Source organism: Lepidochelys olivacea, assembly GCF_965140295.1.
Source record: "Lepidochelys olivacea isolate rLepOli2 genome assembly, chromosome: 17".
NCBI classification, from domain to species: domain Eukaryota; kingdom Metazoa; phylum Chordata; order Testudines; family Cheloniidae; genus Lepidochelys; species Lepidochelys olivacea.
In genome coordinates, this window is record NC_140427.1 from 8,486,967 (window position 1) to 8,507,658 (window position 20,692).

The 20,692-nt window shown below is 43.5% G+C and overlaps 1 protein-coding gene across 5 annotated transcripts in view; it reads left to right on the forward strand.

The window, feature by feature from the left end:
• The window catches only part of CUEDC1 (CUE domain containing 1), a 124,479-nt gene that overhangs the window by 27,743 nt on the left and 76,044 nt on the right, over positions 1-20,692 (forward strand). Inside the window, exon 2 of one of the 5 annotated variants that reach the window (XM_084650731.1) lies at positions 8,766-8,838. The exons of 3 other annotated variants lie outside the window; for them this stretch is intronic. The gene's annotated coding sequence lies outside the window, so the exon portion shown is untranslated. Of the gene's footprint in view, positions 1-8,765; positions 8,839-19,028; positions 19,098-20,692 lie in introns of those variants that run through there. One more of the 5 variants, XM_084650734.1, reaches the window with a different exon arrangement.

Sequence of the window (20,692 nt, forward strand, 5' to 3'; positions counted from 1 at the left end):
TACTAGGTGATCTTATGGTCCCTTCTGGCCTTAAAATCTGAGAGTCACATTCAATGCTGCTTTTCATGTATTCTTTTCACCTGCTCCTTGTGAAAATCAGGGCAGCCAGATGGGCGCCCAAAGTACTGCTGGAGAGTCAGATGCAGCCAACGGATTCTTGCAACTGCTGGCCTCTCTCTCCCTGTAAACACAAGGCGAGGGCTAAGGTGATAGATAAACTGCAGCCTTTCTTCCCTCCGCCTCTGAGTACTTTCTCTTCCTTTATCCGGGCGATTACAAGCCCCAGCAGGTATTAGCACTGTGTTTATTTTCCATCTACAAAAACGTTCTCACAACTCTCTGTCCTTATACGCAGCCTCCCTGCAGCTGGCAAGTTGCCATCACACCGCTCAGTGTCACATTTTGGTGTAAAAGTCCCTGGGATCTTTTTCCATGAAAGCTGTAAAGCTTTGGCCACCAGGATAATTCCATTCAGCATGAAAAGAACAGGGGGAGGGACAGACTCTATGCATCCTTGTCCCAAATGCAGTCGGAAATGAAGTTCTTGCAAACAGCCAGGAATTTTGCTGGCTAGTTATAGCATGTGTTAATTATAGCTCCCACTGCTGAGAGATTGGGGTTGGGTGGAGAAGTGTGTGTCTAGAAAGCCACTCACGGCCTGCCTTTTTCCAGAGATGCTGAGCGCTTGCAGCTCCCATGGACTTCAGCTGCAGTTGAGTGCTCTGCAGTTTTGACAAGCAGCAAGCCCAGACCATCTAAACAAGGGAGGGGGAAGGGGGAGAGATAGGAGGACCCTAGAAAGAACCGCCTTTGAAGTGATATTCTTTGTTAACTTTCTTCCTTGCTAGTGTGCTCGCTTTGTTGCTAACTAGCAGTGAGTGGTAATAGAAAGTCATGGGGAGAGAAGCCAGTTTCCCATCCCTGTGATGTGAGTGATGTTGGGGGGCAGCATGTAAATGCCCAATAATGGGGCTTTCTTGCTTTAGACTTGCCTGTTAGGGATAAGGTTGTGGGGCTTCTCCTAGGGCTGCTCCTTAATTCCCACCCCCCACCCCCGCCCTGTTGCTAACTCCTTCTCAGCCGGCTTCCCACAAACAGAGAGAGAGGAGAGTGCTGGATGTTGATAGAAATGTTGTTAGATACCTTGGGCTAGCAAAATGGACACAAGCCACAGAACCTGGACCCAGGTCTAAGATCAGATAATGGGATAATGGGACCCCACCACCAGGATATAATTTGGGGGTGTTTGGAATCCCATCTTTTTCTATGTGGCTTGATCTAGCCCTTCAGAAATGTCCACTAGAACAGCAAGATGAACTTTGCCTAGTTCTTCCTGTTGTGTCTCTCCTCATTGCATTTTATCAGCTGCTGAAGAAGGCAGGGAGCTGGTTCCTTGGGAGTCAATGTACTGGGTGCTCCAGTAAACTAGAGAGGAAGCTAATCCATCTTACTGCGTCACATCCACCCCTTACTGCTCTTTTTTAGCATCCTCTGGGCACTTAACATGCTATGCTGGCCATTAGACGTAATCTGAGCCCAGCCTAGGAGTCAGGAATGCCTGAGTTTCAATCACTGGTCCAGCGCTGGCTCTCCCTGTAACCTTGCACTGGTCACTTTGCCCCCAGTTTCCCAACTATACAATGGGGATAATTGCCTCTGTGTTGGGAAGATTAATATTTATAAATGTAGCAACTTTCCCCATGTAGGTGTCATCAGCAGGGTTTGAACTGAGAAACTTCAGCACCAAACCAGAGATCTCGGCCACTTGATCCAAAGGAGTAACTCCATCAGCTGGGAGCAGAAGCAGGTAGTTATCCTCTGTGGATCAGCTATAGAGGGGGAGGAATGTGAAACACACTGAACAATGGGGAACATTAAGTTATTACATAGTAGTTAAAAGTGAATGCCTTTGGGTACCATAACTTTCCCTTGTTCCCTGGATGCAGTTTATAGGCGTACCTGTACCAGGGCAGTTAAGATGCAAACCAAAGAGTGCAGAGTACTAGGAATTCTGTCCAGAATTCTAATCAAAGAACGAATTACAAGCTCTGACATGCAGTCTTTTTAACTAATATGTTGCATGCCTAAGTCACAGCAAACCTGTCCTTCTTTTGGTTGCACCATGGATGCTGTTTCAGATTGGGTTGAATTTGTTCTTTAGCTCTTACAGATGACTGACTTGTATTACTCTTGTTTACAGTGTGTATACCCACACAGAAAGGGTGCTTTGAACCCATATACTTTATGCAGATAAAATGTCTTTTGACATTGATGGGAATTCTACTTGTACAGGGAATATGGGATCAAGTCTTTATTCTTGGTTTATGCTTCTTTTTAATCTCGTAACATTTGGTATTTTTTTAAAGTCCCAGCTCCTGGAGACATGGGATTGTGTAAGAATCTCAGGTTACATTTTAAAAAATTCATTTTCTAGCCCTTATATTTGCTGTGAAAGACTCAAAAATGTAACCCCTAAAGGCTCAAACACCAGAAGGGTTTTTGGGGGTAAAGAACCTCAAATTTGTTGGTTTTTATTAATTTAAAAAAACAATAACAAAAATCTTATGCCATTCTCATGATTTTTTGGGGACCCAGCACAACTTTTGAACATTTGGGGCTGGCAGTGCTGCAAGAACTATTTCAAAACAGCTGCTCTCTCATGCTGTTCTTCCCCATCACTATGCTGAGTTTTGTTCTCTGAGCTCCTCAATGATTTTGGTACCAGTTCTTATACAAGTGAGGGTCTGACCACTCTGGCTACAGGCATAGGGCCTGAGTTTATTAGAGGTGCTGAACATCCACAGCTCCAGCTGAAGCAAGTTGGATCGTCAGGGAGTCTGCAATTCAGGCTCCTAGTGCAAGCAGAGCTAAGTTTTGGGGCCTGCAAAGCCCACTGCACTGGACTTCTCTCTCACCCATTATGAATCTGGAGACCTACCATTGTCAAGGGTAAATTTCAGCTTTCATTTAGCAATGGCAGTAGATCTCGGGCCCTTCTTACTAAGATCATAGTGCTGGAAATGGCAAAGCTAATGGCTGGTGAAAATGCCTATAAGCTGGATACAGAAAACAAGGGAAAACCATGGTACTCCCGGTCACAGGTAATTCTGTCTGTTTTAACCCCACCACTCAAGCCATTCAGGGTTAGCCTTTGGGACTTGTGAAATCCACAGATTCCTTAATTTTTGAAGAAAGTTAGAACATTTTATGGTTAGGTGTAGGGGCTAATGCTGTGTGGGCTGCCACTGATATTAGGAGAGCTCTTGCAAGTTTCCTCTCTGCAGCTGAACTTGCTCCTCTGCCTCTAGCCACAAAACGGCAGTACAACAGCAGGGGAGACAGCGATGCATAATGGACAATGCATAATACTTGAAAGCAAGGAACTCCTGGGTTCTGCTCCTAGCTTTGACACAGATGACTTCATTGGAATTAGTCATATCACTTAGTCTTTCTGTTCTAATGGCAACAATACAGCCTGACTATCTCACGCACTGGGTGTGCGCGCGCTGAAATTAATTGGATATAAAGCTCACTCTAAGTGCTGAAATGCAACAGAGAGCACTCACAAACATCCAGAGATGGGCGACCTCATGGCCCCCAAACTTCTAGCTTATATGGAGAACTGTCTCTTGACAAAAATACTTGTAAATGCTGGCAGCTATGCATGTACCTCTACAATTGCAGCTGGAGTCCACTTTTCCTGCAGCGAGAAGTTGTGTAAGACTCCCTGATGTGTGCACACTTTTTACATAGCTTGAACTAGGTAAGCATAGGACTACCGCTAAGAGCCATCAAATCCTAAAGCCGTCATGCCATGCAATCGTAGGGTGGGATTTTCAGAAGCACTCAGTGTTGGCCAAACTGCAGTTCTATAGAAGTCAGTCAGAGCAGAGTTAGACCAGTGCTTAGTGTTTTTGAAAGTCCAACCTCTAGTGGACAAGAACTGGCTGTTGTCTGGCGGAGATGGGTGGGAAATCATTTTGTAGGCCTGACCACAACTGCTAGAGCTAGCTGTGAGGCAGGCCGGTGAAGTTAGCTTCCCCATCCCTCTCTAGCAATGCAATGCTTTGCTAAGCTACCTCCTGCGCTGCCAGTGCTGAGCAGACACTGCCAGCGGTGCTGAGCTGTGTGCTGGATTTGAAATGTACTCTCCTAGCCACTCTGGGCTACCGCCGCCTACGCCGTTTGGAGCTAGGAGTGCAGATCACCTCGCTCTCCTGCCTCTAGCTGTTCAGCAATATTTCAGTCACCCTGCCTTAACCCCACCTAGTTCATTTGTTCAGAGAAACAGCAGGTGCTCAGGCAAATGGGAGCAGGGGAAGGACGGACGTGATGAGTTAAGGGCTATGCGTGTGTGAGCATCAATTGCTCTGGTGTTGCCCCTAGAATTTCTGATGCTTTAATAAAAGTTGGATTAGAATCTTACAGTCGCAGCACTGAACACCTTGTGTTTGTCTGTGTGTCATTTTGCTTGTGTCAGGGACTCTTTCCTCATGTGGGTTTTCCCCTTCTGTTAGTGGTCTACCTGTTGCGGCGATTTGACGCAGATGCGCTGTCGCTTAGCCACAACAGGAAGAGCACGTGGCAGAGAGGAGCTGCAGCAGCTCAGCTGCTTTTTCACGCTGTGGGGCAGAAGTTGGCGAGACAAGAGCTGAGCCTCTGACTCACCTAGCGTGGCACCAGTTTTGGGCGGCGTGAATGATGAGAGAAACAACCTTCTCTTCCTGAGACAAATGTAATGTGCAGAGGCTGGGTGTGAGTAGCTGTGTGAGCTGGTGCGCTGAACCACCAGCTGGGGAAGGAGAAATTGTGCTCCAAGCAATGGCACCACTTCATTCACTTTGCTCAGGATTTTTCTTGACCTTAGAAACCAAGATTCAGAACAAAGTGTCCCACCTGGCGTTGTGGCCCTTCAGGGCCTTGTCTGGCCCTTGTTTCCAGCCCTTTAGAGCCCTCAGATTTCTTCACAGTCCTTATAACCCTTCTTCCAGGGCTTCCTTGCTGAATTTTCATTCCAGCCAGCTCCTGCTTCCTGCTCTGACAGGTGTTGAGAGCGCTTTCCCTGACTCTGGGTCCCCCCGTCTGCTGCTGTGCCCAGGAGGCGGGAAGCCTTATATGTGGTTCCCTCTCTAGGGCACATGACTGGGAGCAGGCGTGGGAGCTGCAACTACAGCTCCAGTTTCAAAGGGCTACAAAAGGTGTACTGAGATGCACACATGCTCCAAGGCCCTGTTACGAGTCCCTATTCTATTAATTTTAGTGGGAGTCCCATGTGTGAAGCCGCTGCAGGATTGGACCCAGAGTGAGTCAGGCTTCTCAGTTGGGCAAATACAAGACCACTCTTGTAAGTTTTTGGGAAACACATTGGCTTGAACTAGGATTCCTATTTAGATGTGAGATTTCCACTTGGTGCACATGCTATCTGTATGCTGGGACTGTATGTTCAAGATGAAGGCTTTGCTGCAAACTAATCTTGGCTATACCTAGCTGTAGAGAAGGCAGTGTCCTTACATTGTTATGGGGAAGGGGTGTCCACACCAAAGTCCATGCTACAGTTCAATGTGGGCAATGGCATTTTGCTTGCTTAAAATAGTTAAACAGCTGCCATTTTCCATCCCCGAAGTGGCTGAACTTCACGGTAAGTGAGTGAACTCTGTATAGCGCATACAGTCTGTAAATTGCTTGGGATCTTTCTGGATTAAAGGTGCTGGACAAACATAAATTTATTGTCTTTGATGCAGTTTGTCATGTATGAATTCAGCTCACATATCTTCCCCCAGACTGTCTTTGCATCTTGTACTAGCCCAGTCATTATGGAATTAATGTTATTTATTTGGGGACCAGCCTGGGTAGGTAATTCATGTAGGTGGCCAGCATTTTAAATTCCAAGGGCGGACAGCAAAATGCAGGAGCATTCCACTTGGCTTCGAACCTTGTTGCCTGATGAACTTGCAGAGACAGCAGCTGCATGACCATGTCTCTTCACCAGCATGCTGCTTGCCTACCAGCTCGTTGTTTTCTTGGTACTTGCTATGCTGCTCTTTGCCTTAAGAGAGCCCAATTCACAGATATAATCAGCTCAGCAGTTATCTGAAACTGCATCCCAGTGCTGTTCTCTTTGCCGTGCCTAGAGCAGTCTCTGTATGCTGGAGAGTCTGAGCCACCCATGTGCAATAACTTCTTTGCGCTGACTTAAATGTAGTTTGTGTTAGCTGGTTAATTCATAAAGGTCACTGCACTCTTAATCTCTTTGGTTCTTGCTTGTTTTTAAATAGTGCATGGCATGTATGGATATTTCTGTTCTGTAGAATAATTCCGACAAGGAAATATTACTGAGATAAAAGGCTCCTTGCAGGGAGTATGCGTTTAAATTTTGCTCAGATGTGTGCGAGACAGCCAGGTTTAGCAGTTAAGAGCAGGGCATTGGGAATCGTCCTCCCCCTTCCCACCCCCATTTCCTGTTCCTCCTTTGATTATGAGCTTTTTGGGTCATAGAATATCAGGGTTGGAAGAGACCTCAGGAGGTCATCTAGTCCAACTCCCTGCTCAAAGCAGGACCAATCCCCAATTTTTGCCCCAGATCCCTAAATGGCCCCCTCAAGGATTGAACTCCCAACCCTAGGTTTAGCAGGCCAGTGCTCAAACCAGTGAACTGTCCCTCCCCCCTGTCAGTCAAGGACTGTCTTTTTGTTAATGCATTTGTACAGCACCTAGGACAATGGGACCCTGGTCCCTGAGGGCCTACAGCAATATAAATAATTACATACTAATAACAGTTATTGGCTTGGCCACTGATTGTCAGTATTCTCTGTGCAAGCCTAGCAAAAATATTCTGTACCTAAGAGTCTCCATTTGTGAAACTATTGTGAGGTTTAGGTGCTTTGAGATCTTTGGATTACAGGGACTATACAGATGCAAAGTATTCATATTTTTAGTACATCAGTTCACAGTGATCCCCCACTCCAATCTGAAATTCTCAGACTGTAAATTGGTTCGTCTCCATTGAAGTTAGTTAATGGAGTTGTGCCAATTTGTACTAGCAGAGAATTTGGCCTTCTGGTTCATGTATGCTTTGTGTGCAAAGGCTTTGGGGTAAAGCTGTAGAGCTGTTCTTTACTGCCCTGTGGCCAGGAGGTGCAGGTTTGAATCCCACTCCTGTTCCCCCTGGAGGAAGCATGCTCTACTCCTGGGGAAAAGTCAGTAGTGATCCAGGTCTTGATGCAGTATGTGACCTGCTTATGGGGTTACTGCATGGAGAAAAAGTGATGCAGAGCTCTGCGCTTAAGGGGATTTATACGAAGTACAGCTGTGTGGTCTGTGGAAGCAAGCAACCAAGTACAGAATGACAGCATTTCCTGAGCAAGGCTATAAAACAGCTTATTGGTACCAGAGCTTTTTCCAACTGGGATGTTCTGTTGTGTGACAAACAAAACTACTTGATGGGGTTTTGGTTTGCAGCGAGGAAGGGCAAGATACATGCCGAATTGTTATACCTTAACCACAAACCCTTTAGAGATGAACTTGCCTACCCTAGCTAAGGGGCAAGGCAGCTGGGCTGTAGCAGTGGGAGTTTCTCATTCTTGATTAGTAAAGCACCAGTGCCGTGGCCAGTCCTAAGCAATCGACTGCCGGCCTTGTAAACCAATACAGCTGGATAGTATCTCTGAACAGCATATTGTATTTAGTTCTTCATATTGTATGTCTATAAAGGGAGTGCCTGCTTGCCAAAAACAGGGGAGATGGATGAACAGTCTTATTTCCTTTGCTGAACTTGAACTCTTTTGTGTCTGGGAATTACCTAATGCAGCACTTTGCAAGGAGTTGCTTACTCCATCTACATACTGTCAGTCTGTCCAAGGCACTCCTGTGGCCCCATCACTGTACATTTGAGCATCTCACAGTCTTTAATGTATTTATTCGGACAACACCCTGTGAGGTAGGGCAGTGCTGTTATTTCCATTTTACAGATGGGGAACTGAGGCACAGCAAGACCCAGGGTATGTTCTCACCGCAGTTACTTCAGGTGATTGGCACTGGGTACCAGCTCAAATGTAAGCAGTGCTCAGGCTTTAGCCTATAGCCCAGGATGGGTGTTGGGTTTCAAGCACCACCACGTTTGAGTGAGAGAGTTTGTGTGTGTGTGTGTGGAGCCAGGTTAGGGGTAACACTGGGTGAGCCCCATTTAACTCTGCAGTGAAGATCAGCCCCCCCCCATGACTCATGCAGGGTTACCCAGGAAAGGTGTGTCAAAGTAGACCAGAATCCAGCTTCTCAAAGTCCGAGGTTAGTGCCATAAACACTGGACCATCCTTCCACCACATGGAGATTCGTAGATTTCAAAGCCAGAAGGGACCACTATTATTCTGTCCTCCTGTTTAACACAGGCCACAGAACTTCCCCCAAATAATTCCTAGAGCAGATCTGTTAGAAAAACATCCAACCTTCCTTTAAAAATTGTCAGTGATGGAGAAGCCACCACAACCCTTTGGAAATTGTTCCAATGGTTAATTACTCACCGTTAAAAATGTATGCCTTACTTCCACTCTGAGTTTGTCTAGCTTCAACTTCCAGCCACTCAATCATGTTATACCTTTGTCTGCTAGATTGAAGAGCCCATTATTAAATATTTGTTCCCCGTGTAGATACTTATAGACTGTAATCAAGTCACCCCATAATCTTCTCTTTGTTAAGCCAAATAGTTGTGCTCTTTGACTCTAAGGCATGTTGTCTAAGCCTTTAATCATTCTTCTCTGAACTCTCTCCAGTTTATCAACATCTTGAATAGTGGGTGCAAGAATTGGACACCGTATTCCAGTGGTGGTCGCACTGAATACAGAGGTAAAATAAGCTCTCCACTCCTACTTGAGATTCACTACTTGACGCATCCAAGGATTGCATTAGCTCTTTTGGCCCCAGCTTACACACAACACAGAGGTTTCAGAGTAGCAGCCGTGTTAGTCTGTATCCGCAAAAAGAACAGGAGGACTTGTGGCACCTTAGAGACTAACCAATTTATTTGAGCATAGTCTCTAAGGTGCCACCAGTACTCCTTGACAACACAGAGGGTAATGGTAGGGTGACCAGATAGCAAATGTGAAAAATCAGGACAGGGGGTGAGGCGTAATAGATGCCTATATAGGAAAAAGTCCCAAATATCAGGACTGTCCCTATAAAATCGGGACATCTGGGCACCCTCGGTAATGGTGTCCCTGACCTGAAGAGTTCACAATACTCGGTTCCCCCCAAGTGCTGCCTCTAGCAACAGAGCACAACTGGCACTTGCACCTGAAATCAGGTTTGCTCACGTGTGCCTTCCGAAACCAATGCAGTGTCCTCTCTGGGGAGCGCGGGGGAGAATCTACAGAGCTTGACTGTGTTATCCGAAGCTGTGCTGCTTATGGGAAAAATCTGGGTGTGTATCCAGTATTTTCATGAACAACTATAGTAGGAATAGAAAACTGTTGATGAAAGATGGTGGAGATTCACTGCTTGCTCCTTCAATGTAAACCTCAACGCTAGACAGGTCCCCTGGGCATGCGACTCCCATTGTAATCATCAGGTATTCTACATGTGGATGGAAAAGGAGGACTTGTGGCACCTTAGAGACTAACCAATTTATTTGAGCATAAGCTTTCGTGAGCACGAAAGCTTATGCTCAGATAAATTGGTTAGTCTCTAAGGTGCCACAAGTACTCCTTTTCTTTTTGCGAATACAGACTAACACGGCTGTTACTCTGATACATGTGGATGGTTTGCTGATCAGGCTAGTGTCTCCTGCATTGCATCAGGGGCCCTGGATGCAAATCTCTAGCGTTGACTGTGTGTGTTTACATTTGCTAATACAATCCCCCAGGCTTCAGATGAAGGCTGGATGTGGGAGCTGGTATGGTGAAGAGTGAAGGACTAATTGTTGTGCTTTGTTTCTTTTGTGATAGAATATTAGGCTATGTCTATGCTACGCAGCTTTTAGCAACACGGCTGTGTTGCTACAGCCATGCAGCTAAAAGACACGCCGTGTAGCCGCTGTTTGTCAGCTCTCCTGATGACAAAAAGCTTCCACCGCCAATGAGTGGTGTTAGCTTTGTTGACAAAGCGTTGTTCACACTGGTGCTTGTAAAATTTTGTCTTTGGGTTGTGTGTGGTTTTTTTAACATTTCTGAAAGACAAAAGTTTTGTCATTCAGTTGCCATTGTAGACATAGCTTTAGAGATTCTTTGGGGTGGGGTGGGGTGGAGGAGATGATGCGGGTAGGGTATAAGAGAAGATGAAACTGAAGGGTGGTAGTTTGGGAACAAAAAGAAAACCCTGCTTCCAGTGAGTAGTTACTGTGGCATTCCCTGCTGTGGAGGTTTGTGGAGTCAGACTCTGGGAAGAAAAAGCTACTCTGTAACTTTCGTGCTCCCCATAGTATATTTATTTGAACTCCAAGGCAAATGACTGGGAGTTCTGCCCCTTTAATTAATGTTCCTTTGGAGACAGCTGGTGCCATTCCTTTCCTTTTAAGTCTCCTCTCATTTGCACATGGCTTAGTCACCTGCCATTCTTGCAAACATGGAGGGTCTTGGGAAGGCAGAGTTCCTGCCTCCCACATGGCATAGGGTTCCTCTTGTATTTATATTTATCAGCAGCCATGTGACACATAATGAGGAGCACTCTCCTTTCGATAAGGGATCTTAGAGGGATTGCAGGCCTTGGGAGCCACAGCTGTCTTCTCGCGGAAAGCAGAGTAGCTTATTACTAAATATTCTATGATTTCATTTGTTTCCCCTGTTACTTGTTACTATTAAAGTCTAATGGGTTTCAATTTGGACATCAGAAAATATAGTCAGACTAGGAGAGACCTTTTTTACAGCTGCAATAAACTTGGTAGGAAAACTGCATTCATTTTTAATATACACTTTCCTTGAATACAGAGCAATTCCCAGTCATTTTCTATCCTTTCAGTATGTGGAAAGAGCTTAGTTGTTTCTGCCTTCCATGATATGGTATTCCACCCCCTTCCCCTTTTCTCAGCATATCAGGAAAACTTTTTCTCACTCTGAAAACTGCAGAAAATTGGCTATTTGCTTTTGTGCACTGGATTTTCAATAAAGACCAAGAACTGAAGCAATTAATTTTTTTTAAAGAGAATAACTTTGAAGAAGCAGAGTCAAATCCTCACAAAGGCCACGGTGTCTCATGCTGAAATTTATTTGTTTTTTCTTTCCTGACAAATGTGCGTTTTCTTTTTGGCGAAAATGATTTTTTGAGATTATTTGTAATAATCCGTACTGCTATCCCCAAAAATCATCACTTGAGGGGGCGGGGTGCATTATCATGGCTTAAAATATCAAAAGATTTTTTTTTGAAAGGCAGGATATTTTTGGATTCTCTTTATTTTTGTGTTGGAGCCCTGAGGGGTTATAAATGTAAAGCTCTTTTTACATCATGCCTAATTAACCAGTGACACTCACTCCTTCAAGATGCTATGGAGGCAAGGAGCCTAGTAGGGTTTAAAAAAGGATTAGACATTCATATGAATAATAATAGTATTCTCAATATTAGGGTGGCTACAGGTTTACATGGGATACCAAATCCTAATGCTTCAGGAAATAAACTAACCACTAAGTGCTTGGGTTTAGGAAATATTTTTCCCCATGATTGGGTTATTGCAAATTACTCTGTTTATGGGGAGTCTTACGTCTCTACTGAAGTGTCTGGTATGGTCTACTGTCAGTCAGAGGATACCAGAATAGATGGATCATTAGTCCATTCTCGGATAGCAATTTCAATCTTCCAGCCTCCAAAATGTTACATAGTAAAATTGGTCTTAAGCAGTGTTACGTCTATTTTCCTGCAGTAGTTTAGCTCAGATGAGTGTTTAAGCCTAATGCAGCTTCTTCACAGTGCCAGCGTTTTTGCCCCTGCAATTTAATGTTATGCACAATTCTGCAATGCTGAGGCAAAGGACCAAAATCTCAGATTTGAGTCTTCGCCATTGAAAGATTAGGCAATGCTGAGTTGCCAGAACCTGGCATGTGTGTGTATTAGAAACTTCACTTAAGCCAATCCTCCTGGCTTTATGTTCTGGATCTCGCAAACTTCAGGTGATGTGTAGAAAGAAAATCCTTTCCCAGGGAGGAAAATTCTTCTCCTCTGTTCAATGGCGATCAGAGAATGTCGATAACCATAACCTCTACAGAATGGGCTATGGGGCCGTTTTTTTGTCTTTATAATAATCTTTTTTAGTGCAGGTTATCCTCTTCTTTGCGTATACAAAACAAAGAAATGTAGTAAGCCTACTGTGAAATTCACACCAGTGCCCTGTAAAAACTCTGTATTAAGGACCTGAGCCAAAGATTCCCATTGACTCCTAGGGGTGTTAGAACAGGGCATAAGGCCCAAATCCTCAAAGGTGTTTCAGTGCCAAACTCCCATTGAAATCACTGAAGTCAATGGGAGTTAGGTACCTAAATGCCTTTGAGGATCTGGACCCAAGTCCTTAAGAGCCTTTTGTGGGCTCTTTTGCACTAGGATGATATTCACCATCAAACTCAGAAAAATCTAAAGAATGTCTTTGAATCCCCACATTGAGTGGCAGTGTGTATGAGATGAACATACCTATTCTGCACTGTCCTTCGGACTTGCCACAAAAGCAGTTGGGTCCAAGAGGACATGAAGTAAGTAGGATTAAGAGTGGAAAAAGAAAGAGAACAAAGGGAGAATGTAAAAAGGATGGACATCTGGGATCTTCCCTTTTGGTACCTGGGAGGACACTGTAGTTTCCCTTTTAATCTGTTGTTGTTCTAGCTGAGAAATAGGCCATTTCACAATCTGGCCTCCAATTCAGCAAAAACAACCTGCAGATGGAAACTGGGCATCTTCCAATAACAGCAGAGCAGATTCTTCAGGGGTTGCAGCCACTTATGTCATCCACCCAGCCAATGCTAATTGACAGTAATTGCCACATATATATATTGACTACCTCTATTTTCAAATATTGAAATAATTATCTTATGTCAGCCAAACAATGTGTGAATGTGCATAATTTGTTGCTAGCCAAGTATATGTGGAATAGCAGAAAGTGGTGCCCTTAAAAGAACTTTGTGATGCAATGTAACATGCTCATCTTTATCTGACATCTTTTCTTCAGTTAGAAGGTAGTTTAATACTAACCTGCTTTTTAGCTGTTGTATTCTTGCATTTGCAAATGGCTTTTATTATTCCAGGGTGCTGCCTCTATATCCATTAATAATAGTCCCTGTCTAAGAGAAGCCCAGCCAGGACACATGGTTAAATGGGTGTCTCTGCCAGCTGTGTCTGCCTATTGAGATGCTGCTGCCTGTGCTCCTGGCATTTCCTTTCAGCTCTGTCTCTCGTTTCGTTGCTGGAAAATGAGCTCTGACTTTGGGAAACGATATTTCTTCCTTCTGTCTGACATCTTGTCAATTTCTCATTTGCTGCTCTGTCCCTCTTGAAAGGCCACATGGAGGCAGGGTTAGAGAAGGGGTCTGTATTAACTACAGGTTGAAATGGATGCATTTAAGTGTGTGTTTAATTACACATACCTGTTTTAAAGGTTCTTTTGCTGTCCGGTCACATGAAAGCAAATTTTTAACTGACTAGAAATAAGAAAATAATTATATCTTCTCTAGAGAATGAAGCATGTCCCCATCTGTTAGATAAGTTGCAGTGATATTCAGTCTTTAAGCTGATTTTAACATTTTACCTAATTATAGAGTCAATTATAACAATCTCTTCTTTTTCCCAATATTTTTATGCAGCAGTTTACAGTCGACATAAGTGTAACATCCTCAGAAATATGTAAATATCCTTTGGCACATTTAAGGTATGTTGTGCTGAACTGCATTCTCATTCTTGATCAGGCATAGCAGCACCTTCAAACCTTATTTTTCTTCATTCTTTTGTCAAAGCTAGAGGTACCTGGATATTTCTAGCTCTCTGTTATTAGGTGAAGTTACTTTTGAAGCTTGCATTTCTTAAAATTAGATCAAGCAGTGAAATGCAGCTTTTTGAACTGGTTCACTCCCTGCAAACCATGTCCCAGAATGCTTTATGGGGCTATAAAACTTGGTTACAAAGCAAGTGATGAGAAAACAAAGGAAGAGCAGGTACAGGGAAGTGACAGAAACTGTTTTCACAGGGGATTTGAAATGAGATAGAGAGTTGATGGAAAAAGCTGTTGCACCAAGGGTATCTAGATGGTGTGAAGGGACAGAGTGGAAACAGGAGTGAGACAAATGGGGAGATCAGAGAGGGGAATATAGAAATACTTATGTTGACTGGGTCTTGCAATGGAGTAAGTGGTATCAATGGAGTGTGGGGGATAATGCGGTTGTGCTGTTTACATGGTTTTGGAGGCAGGCTGCAGCATACTCTACTTGCTGGCCTGTAGAGCTGGAATTTAAGGAGAGAATAGAGGAGTGGCAGTGCAGGTCCGGATGAAGATTGGAGTGGAATTAAGGGAGTGACATACCTGGATAGCAATGCAATGCATAGGTGAATGAAAACCGTTCTAGTCAAGATTTCTGTGGCTGTGTTCTCTTGGAAATGCAGAGGTAGCCGTGATTTTCTTATCCTATAGTGGCTAAGTCCATTATACTAGCACCCTTTGGAGTCGTTGCCCATGGTCAAGGAAACAGATGTGCTCATGAACTCCCCTAATATACATCTGGGACTTGTTCTCCATTCAACAGGGTTTCTTCCCTCCAAGATTTTAGGGAAAGATGGGGACAAGCCTCCCAATGGTACAAATGCAGCCCAGTTGGTATAAATTTAGAAGCTTAACAAAAATGCCGTTAGTTTATTTTGTTATTAGTTATTATTAAGATCAAGGTGATTGGAGAGAGGAGGGCAGAAAAGGGACTGGAAAAGAATGCATGTTTGCTTTCCCCTTCCCCCAACTATCTAAGTCGGTCCCAGGGTACTCAATTAGCATCCCCGCATATAGATACAACTTATATCAATGCCAGCCTTTCCCCCATGCTGCCCCTTATGCATGGGAGGAGCTCCCTGTAAACACCCGCAGAGCTACCTCATTGTCCTCCTATAAATCCCTCCTTAAAACTGACCTCTGCTGTGATGCCTACAGAAAGCTCGGCTGCTGGTGTGCTGGGAACACAGCCTATCATGCTGACCAATATTGTCTCATTGTTTCCTTGTGCTCTCCCTCTGCTTGTTGTATTGACCTGTTATATATCTCATCTTACACTCCAAGTATAAGCTCTTTGGGGCTGGGACCATCTTTTTGTTCTGTGTATGTACAGTGCCTGGCACAATGGATCCTCTAGACACTACCGCAATACAAATAGTAAATAATCATGTCAGTGTTTAGGCCTGTTCTAAATTGTGAACTACCATTGGCTGACAATTGTCTTTGCTCTGGGTTGGCCTGAATATCTGGACTGCGATGCATTGTGAATTATATGTGGAAATTAATTATGCTAATTAAAAAATTAAATGGAAGCGTGATGGTGTTTGTGGGAAGACCTTATCCTTACTCAGTGGCTGGCCATAATAAATCAGTGCAGGAGGTGGTGGCGGCAGCAGCATTATTATTTGTTTGTGTCTAGGCTGAACCCAGAGAGTTCAGGCGTCTGTCAAAGTGAGACAATAGAAGGAAGCCATCAGCTTCTCTTGCCGTTGAGAAATCTCATAGTCTTCTAGCCTTAATCCCATCTATGTGTCGTCGGGCCATCTATGTGTGGTCGGGCCATTGAGTCCTTCTTCTCCATTCTAGTCTGTCTTGAAGCAGTTCCTCATAAACTCCTCGCTAATCACATCCTTTTGTATGATAGTTTTAGGTCTTCCAACCCTTCTCTTACCCTCCATTTCTAAGTTTAACACCATGTTTCCTATATATTCGTCTGAACATCTTTTCATGTGTTGAAATCATCTAACTCTGGACCCTTCAACTTTTCTATAATTAGTACCACCTTCACACTTGCCCTAATCTACTGTGCCTTTTCTTTTTTTGCAATTTGTCCAAGCTGTGCTTCCAAGTTTGAAAAGAGTTTTAGAGCCTATTTGAACATCACACTGAGTTTAAATCCAGGTTAATCTCCCCATATATTTTCCATCTAATATTCTGATCCATTCTGTCGGGATGCCAACAGAAACAGAGCAAACTTTAAACTACAACTTTTAGTGAACTGCACATTTACTCTCTAAGAGCCCAAATGTACCAGACGATGTAATATCCCTTTTTTTTCAAGGTTCATTGGAAACATTTCTGTTGTTTCCCTGGAGGATATGTGACATATTGGTGTTTAATTAAATATCCATCACCAGTAAGTTTAGTTTTCCAAGGAGGTTCTCCTCCACTGAGCTACGTCACATTGTGTGAGGGAGAATAAAAGAGGAGGGCTATTTAAAATGAGATGCTGTGTCACTGCATAGCAAGAATACAGCACACATTTACTGTAACTGTACCTAGGTGTCAGTTCAGTGCATTCACTGGACTGAATATGTGCAAGTCAAATACCTTATTGGCTTTGAGACTGAATTACTCCATTTTTTTCTTTCTAACTGTGGTTTCAAGTGATAACAACTTATAAGTGTGATCCTTGCAAGCTAAGTAGGGCCATATCAGTTTGTACTTTAGATGGGAGACCTGTACAGGAAACACCTAAAGGCTGCAGAAGTGGTGTTGGTAACACACTGTTAATCTCTGAGTCATACTTAAACAGGGCCCCCACAAGTGTATTAAGGTGTGCTGTACAGCTAGAGGTGTCCTCTTTCAGATGGGACTTAAAGGAGAACTGCTAGTGTCCTTTTTTTTTTTTTTTAAATTGGGTTTACGCCATCTTTTGCTTCTTCATGATGTATAAAGAAGTCCTGAAAGATGAGAGGGAGAGGAAGGGGTGCGGTATTCGTTTCTGTTCTGAAAAAGTATTTCTTTCTCTCCCTCCCCTCACCCTTCTTGTGGTTTCCTTTAGAAATACCAGGAATATCAAGCCTGAACTTGAACATCTACACTGCAATTTCATAGCCCCACAGCCTGAGCCCAAGTCAGCTGAGATGGGCCAGCTGCGGGTGTTTTACTGCTTAGTAGACATACCCTTAGACACGGTGCAGCCCTGTGGGCAAGAGACTTGATTTTTATTTTAAAGCCTAGAATCTGGAGCACAGAATGGCATCCTTTGTTGCACATCCACATCCACTTATCTTCTCTCACATATCACTCAGGCCTGGTCTGTGCTCTGCCTCCACCTCACCAAAGAAATCTCCAAACTGCAAATATGATGACAAAAATGCAGGATCTGAAAGATGTTTAATATTCAAACTTCTCCACCACCTGTGAGTGAGTCATGCTTTCTAACCTAAAGTGGTTTATGCAGTACACATGGCCAGAAAGCCAAAATTGTTCTCTTCTTTGACTGTGGTTTCAGTGACCTGAACTAAGCGGTTGCAACACTCTGCCCAGTGATTACCTTTAAATCTTCTTATCAGATCTTAATGGACAGGGGCCTGTCCTGGTAAATAATTTACAATGCCCATGAGTGTGGTTTTTACTCTACTAATTTTGTTTCCATAGAAACTTGTACAATCTTTCTGCTCCATGTTGCCTTAGGCAAATCAGTAATGATTTTTTTCACATTAAGCAGAGGGCCCTTAGACTCTGAAGGCAGGAGAATAACAGTCAGAGATGTTTGTAATTGCAAACCGTTTAGGTGCTGCAGTATAATACATAGGTTTCAGAGTAGTAGCCGTGTAAGTCTGTATTCGCAAAAAGAAAAGGAGTACTTGTGGCACCTTAGAGACTAACCAATTTATTTGATCATAAGCTTTCGTGAGCTACAGCTCACTTCATCGGATGCAGTAGCTCACGAAAGCTTATGCTCAAATAAATTGGTTAGTCTCTAAGGTGCCACAAGTACTCCTTTTCTTTTTGAGTATAATACATAGTGTCTTTCCCCTTGCTGATGGCTTTAAGACTGCGTCTTTAGTGGTCGTCATGTGGTGGTAAATGTGTGTGTAGGTTTTTGTATAAGCTGCCGGGGCCTCTTAAAATTCTTGGTGTATTTACATGAATGTGTTGAATATTTTTGTCCATGCGATGCCAACCAGTGCAGCAGCCCTGCTAGCATGTTTGTTTGAAACAGCAACTTGCTTCATTAGAGACCCAACTCTGCTAAGTGCTAAACAGCTTTTTTCAGGGGAGAGCTGAGTGCCATCAGATCCCAGTGAAATACAGGACTGAGCCCTATGTCTGTTTTCCAAGCCGTGCACATGTGTATTTGGATTTTTTTGTTTGTTTTTGGGTTTGATTTAGATAACTTCAGGTTAAGGAAATGACATATAAAGAAAGAATGAATATAAAGTCTTCTTCATATGAAAGACTCTAAACCCATGTCTGCACTTAAAAGGTTTGCTGCTATAGCTATCCTCACAAAATGTCCTAGAACAGATGCCAGTATAGCTTATACCAGTTCCCTGAGTGACGTTAACTATACCAGCAAAAGCACTTTTTTTGCTAGTATAGCTCCATGTCCCGTAGGGCTTTTGTCAGAGTAGCTATGTTGGTAAAAGCTGCACCTCTAGCTGATGTAATGATGCCAGCAAAACTTGTTAGTGTAGACCAGGCTTAACATTCTGGATCTGAATTGAAACCCAAGACATCAGGAGGGAAACCTCCTGCATGTTAAAAGGAGCAGTGCAGAATAAAAGGAATGACGTTCCCTTTTTGTTACACAGCTACACGTGCTGTAAGGCCCAGCATGAGAAGCTGCAGTTCTTTGATAAAATAGGCACTCTGATACAGTGGTGATGGTCCCCAATCTGAAGGAGCATAGAAATGTTAACAGGAATTCAGTTAACTTCTGTGCTGTCACCCACCTGGCCATGACTTATTTTGAGCTTGGCCCTCTCCAAACTCAAGCCAGGATGGTTCTTTATGCTTCAAACAGTTTGACAAATTTTAACTTGTAATTATACCAACCAGGGGAAAATAGTCTTTTGTGCTTCCTGATCGTTGTTATTATTTGGACACGTTCTCACAAAATCACCCCCTCTTTGTTATTTTGAAGGCAAGGAGGACCTGCTCCTGCAAAGTGGTGAGCGTTCACAGTTCCATTGATTTCAGCAAGAGTTGCAGGGTAAGCCAAGTAATTCCTTATTTACCTGCTCAACGAAAAACTACAGGGAAACAGTCCTGTACTGTCTAGATCCAGTAAGTCATTCCCATCTTCAGTTTCTGAGGCTCTTGACTTGAAATGGCAAATTAACATTTGAAAATCAGCCAAGATAATTAGCCCTAGAAGAGTTTGGGTGTTAAGTATTAAAGATTCCCCTTGCCCCCACAGTGGATTATCTTTCATTTTCTCTTACAGTTTAGTGGTTGCTGACCGTCTAATCTGAAAATTGCTCCAGAGGTGATCCCTATATTTATTCTGACCTTCATTATTGGCTCCCAAGGGTGGCTGATTACCTCTGTCTCTAAAGAATGATTTTCTTTTACTACACGTGGCTTCCTGTTTTGTTTTTGGAACCAGTAAGGGTTTATGCAGGAACATAGCACAAAAGAAGAGGGATAAGTATTTAAAGATGGGCTCGTGTGACATACGGCACAGGGGCTTTGCATTACAACTGCAGCTGGGTTTCCCCAAATAGGAACTTGCTCTAAGTACTTGGTTATACAACTGCCTGCAAGCCACTTGCTTGGCAGTGTGGTGTGTCTGAGTAAAAGCCATAGCATATGTGAGTCTTTATATTGAGCTCAGCCCTGAACACTGATGAATATGAAGCGTTAGCGTGTTTCAGATGTTAAACAGTGGTGTCCGAATCCAGTTTAAACTAAACAAACAATTCTTTGAGAACTGTTGGAATATACAGGGAAAGGTCCAATCAGGAAATGTCTGCAGCATCTTATTTATTGTTTGTATGATTTAGAAATAATGATGGAATAGTAGCTGAATGCCGAGGAATAGGAGGAGATTTTGCACTTAGGTGGAAGGGTTTAAAGTATTATATGAGGCTGAGAACTTTCAATACATCTGAGGCTTTCTCAAGGCTGACAAACTCCCTTATATGGATGGTGAGTGTTATACACGACTGACAGATTGGTAAATTGAGACACAGTTAAGTGACTTGCCTAAGGTCTTGCAGTGAGGCAGAGACAGGAATAGAATCCAGGAGTCTAGACTTGCAATCCAGTGCTCTAGCCACTAGATGACACTGCCCTAGGGATGCTGGAAGGTGTTGCTATGTGGTGTGCTGTGTGGATCTGCAATCTGTCTTGCTACCTGCTCTGCATTGCATGTTACTTTGCTAACTAGATTGCATGGTAAGATATCTGACTTCTGGAGCCTAAGACAAATGGTTCAGTGACTGCTTTCCCTTCAATAAAGAATGCCTGCTCACCCCTTAGAAAAGCAATATGTTAGATATAAGATACAATGGAGATAATACCCCCATAGTATTTTCCATAGACCCAGAGGTTTTTCCAGTTGCCTTGGTCCAGAATTTTCTCTTCCTGCTTCCCCACCATTCTCCTGAGTGCTGCCTCAGAGGTGGATGTGTTTCAGTGGTGCTGTGTGTGTGGATAGTTTATGAAACACTGTGGGAACCTTTAGGAATAGATTCCCTATGTCCATACAAAATGTTACGGCTGCAGGATAATTGCTTATGACAGAAATGGTGGTTTCCCAATTTTGAAACCTGAATGCCCGTTTGGACTTTTCTGGGCTCAAAG